General features: G+C 48.2%; 1 long non-coding RNA gene across 1 annotated transcript in view; it reads left to right on the top strand.

Moving 5' to 3' along the window:
* Window positions 1-49: 49 nt before the first annotated feature.
* The window catches only part of LOC109293049, a 27,465-nt gene continuing 23,688 nt past the window's right edge, over window positions 50-3,826 (top strand). The window contains exon 1 of the long non-coding RNA XR_002096230.1: window positions 50-3,407. This is a non-coding gene — a long non-coding RNA (uncharacterized LOC109293049). The remainder of the gene's footprint in view (window positions 3,408-3,826) is intronic.

Genomic DNA, 3,826 nt, shown 5'->3' on the forward strand with positions numbered 1-3,826 from the left:
TGATGTTGGAGCCAAACCCCCCCCTGGAAAAAAAAAAAAAACCATGGCCTTAAACCCCCCCCCCCCCCCCCCTTGCGCTCTGCCCTGCTAGATCCCCACATCTCTACCAACCACAGCCCGGCTCTTCTGCTGGAAAAGGAGAGTCCGCACCCGGCAAGATCAGACCTCGTTCTTTGTGCATCCACCGATTGCACCGGTAATGATTGTAGCAGGACTGAGATGGGCCCTCCTGCTAATGCATCTGCAGGACCTGAGTCTATGGACACCAGCCCTGCAGGTCCGCACCAATGATGTCTGTGAGGTGTCAGATCTTGGCCAGAAGAATGAACTTCTTGCTACGGTCTTTTAAAGCTCTGGTTACCTCCACCTGGAGCCTACTCCCCTGCTGTCACCAGTCTCAGATCTAAAACCCAAATGGCCTGTTGCACCACGAGCTTTGTGCAGCAGAGACTACAGCAGTCAACAGCGCTCTGGATGTGCAAAGTGCTCTTTGGAGGCCGAGTTCCTGGAGGCGCAGGATTTAATCTCCTTCTCTTCACCTTTGGAAAGCGATGGGCATTATCCCACCTGCATTTCAAATGCAGAAGGAACTTGGCTGTGGTTTTCAGCAGTTACCCTGGGACTCTTTTAGTATGTGCTAAAAACAAGGACCAGGTTTATCCTCCTACTGCCTCTTTGGCTATTAGGATGTGATCAAAGCACTTATCTGGCAAGGGACGGACCAGCCACACAACTTGGACACTTCATCTGTTTGAAACAGGAAGGGAAAAAACAAAGCGCAATCAGCTTTTGTTCCCCAAGGACGCACTGTTCCAAAGTGCCTGACCCAAAGTCTATGTTGCAGCTCCTGGAAAGTCCTGTTAACTTCAGCAGGTTCGAGTAAGACCCGAAGAGACTTATTAGCATGCAGAGAAAGGCCCCAATCTTGCAACTGGACCCATGCCAGCAACCCTAGGTGGAGATCTGGCTGCAAGGGCCCGCTCAGCTTTACATCACTCACAAGAAGAGGCTACAAATGCTTTTCATGCACTTGAATAGGTTATCCTAGGGCTGCAAACAGACATCACATTTGTCTCAGGATACACCATTTTGTTCTGGGGCAAGTGCAGTCATTCAGATGTGCATGTGTGTTGTCCCAGGATAAATCCTAAAAAGGTTCCTGGGATAGGAAATGCTAACGATTTATCCTGGGACATTGTAAAGTGGCATCTGAATGGCTGTCCTGGGATAGCATCACTGAATCAGTGGTAGGAAAGCACCAGTGCATTCAGCCACTCATTAAACCTTAGTGATGTGTGCACATGCCAATCCTGGGATATTTCTGTTCTGGGACAACTTGTCCAGGAACCAATGCACTGTCTGTTCCTACCTAGTAGAGACATCATAATACTGGTTTTAAAGTTAGTCTCCCTCCACTGGAATCAAACCAGCCCAATTGCAGAGCCTGCTTCCCACACATCAAACACTGGAGAGATGAACTGAAAGGCTTTTTACCTCTCAGGACGTATGTGGAGGCTTCTGCACTTCTGTTACAGCAGCTGACAACAGGCCAGAGTCCAATCCCAGTTACTCTGAAGTAAACCGGACAAACTCCATTGAAGGCAATGGAAAATCTCTGAACGTATTCGGTCAAAATCCAGCCCATCTCCCACGCCCCAAGGAGTACTGGCTGCTCCTGGGTGGTAGCAAGGCAACGGGCTCAGCAGAACTACAGGGCCTTTGTTTCCGATTCTGGCGAGTACATAAAAAAAATGGGATTTTCCACTCTTATTTTAAAAGTTAGTTATTTAAGTGCGAGTTTCACTCTGTTAAGGACCAGGCTTTGATCCTTTACTTGCAATATTGATGCATCCTACTAAGGCAACATTGAAATCACTTGGGAAGTTCTGTCTTTATTATGGGAATGCTGCTTAAATCTGGGGGGCCAAATACAGAGCCGGATCTTCTTTTCACCTCGAGTTTCACTCTTGATTTACACCTGAGTGGACGATCACTTCCCCTACCCCAAATGGTCCAGGCTTGGAAATATTTCTTTTCCCAATAAAATGAGCTTCTCAGTTCATCTTGCCCTTGGTCAAGTCATAAAAAAAAAAAAATCACATACACTGGTAGAAGCATTTCCTTTGGGGGTTATTAAAGGCACGAGAATTCATAAACACAGACGCCTTTCGCCATTTATGGCTGATGTTTAACATTTTTGCATTTCACTCTGCTTGGACAATTAAACAGAGGTCTGTCAGGTTCATGCTTTGCACCATTTCAGTCAGGCTGTGAAGTTTGAACGGTCAGAAAACAGGGCAGGAAGAACACTGAATGTTTAAATCTAGCCAAAAGATTTCTTCTGATATTACTGTTTGTAAAACAAAGTGCGTGTGTGAATATATATGTTAAAAAAAAATACATTTGGTGCCTAAACTGCCTGCCACTTGCTTCCTATTAGACACAGGAATTTATGTCAGGACGCTGAATCCCAGAGTTTGGCTTAGCAAGGCATGGACTCAATCCCAATAATGGAAAACACAGCGCACCTCCCAATAATTTATTACATTGGCTCTTCTGCCTCTTGTGCTACTGCACTTCCTCTCCCTTCCTTGCTTTGCAAGGACACCCCCTTTCTATCATTACATGTACAGGAGCAGCCAGGGGAGAGGGCAGGCGGTAGCAAGCAGAAGGATTTGGTTCGTCTGGCACATGTCAGGCAATACAGGTAGCAGTACGCATGGTTATGTATCCATAAGCAGCAAAACATAGATCCCCCCGCCCTCCACAACCCTTCCACTTTCATTAACTGAGACGCAGCCACATTCCTCGGTTTTGTCTGGGCGGGTTTTTTGGTTTGTCAGTACTCATTTGGCAGCATTCGACACAAAGGTCTCTACAAAAATAAATGCCCGGGGCTTCGTTACAGGGAAGATGCCCACAGTGCAAGAAATGCAAGAAATGCCCTTGTTCATTTTAAGGCGAGCTCGTACGACTTGTCGGATTCATTCCAAGACTGTGATTGTCACAAGAACAAGCAAATGGGGCCACGCATCGTCATCTCTCTGCAAGGCACAGGACAGATCTCAACCGGACCGCAAATCTGCCCTGCGGCTGTGAAAGTGGGATGCACATGACCAAGGAGTATACAGCTAGGGCAGTTTTGCTCATTTAAAACCCCTTAATGAATGGGTTTAGATAAGAAGGCAAATACTATATAGAAGAGCTTTGGCAAGAATCAGCTTGCCCAGCATTTCCTATCAGCGCAAGAATGTGGTACTTGGTTTCTTAGGCAGGAAAGAGCTAGTTAAGCTGGTAATTTTTGCTGTAGCAACAGGACCATTTGGGTCCGTCATTTAAGGCTTGGGGGTGGCTCTAAGACCCTGGTGCCCGCGGGGACTGGATGCGGTTCCTCTGCATGTTTTACGGTTGGCACTCCCTACAACCTGGTATTCACTCCTCCGTTCAACCCCCCCGTCCCATCACCGCGGTGGCTCCCCCATCCCGTTAACGTGTGCCGTACAAGGCAGGTGCAGGCGGGTTCGGATGGCCTACCGTGCCTCCACGCGGCAGCAGAGCATCACCACGAAAAGCCGTAACCACTAATTGCTCTCGCTACCGCAGAGACGGTACCCCCAGCCCGGCCAATGGGCAGGTCAGACAAACAGGACTAGGCGATGCTGTCTGCATACAGGCGAGCAGGAAAATAACAATCCTTCTTAAAAACCAAGTCTCTCAGGTCCAGCCACTGGCAGCTGCAGCCGACTGAGTCCAATCACCTCCACGCCTCCCTGCTCTGAGTCCTTCACCGTTCCCTAGATATGCCCTGCTCTGGTACAGGCAGCGT

Source organism: Gavialis gangeticus, unplaced genomic scaffold (assembly GCF_001723915.1).
Source record: "Gavialis gangeticus isolate Ggan-Ray unplaced genomic scaffold, GavGan_comp1, whole genome shotgun sequence".
Classification (NCBI taxonomy): Eukaryota; Metazoa; Chordata; order Crocodylia; family Gavialidae; genus Gavialis; species Gavialis gangeticus.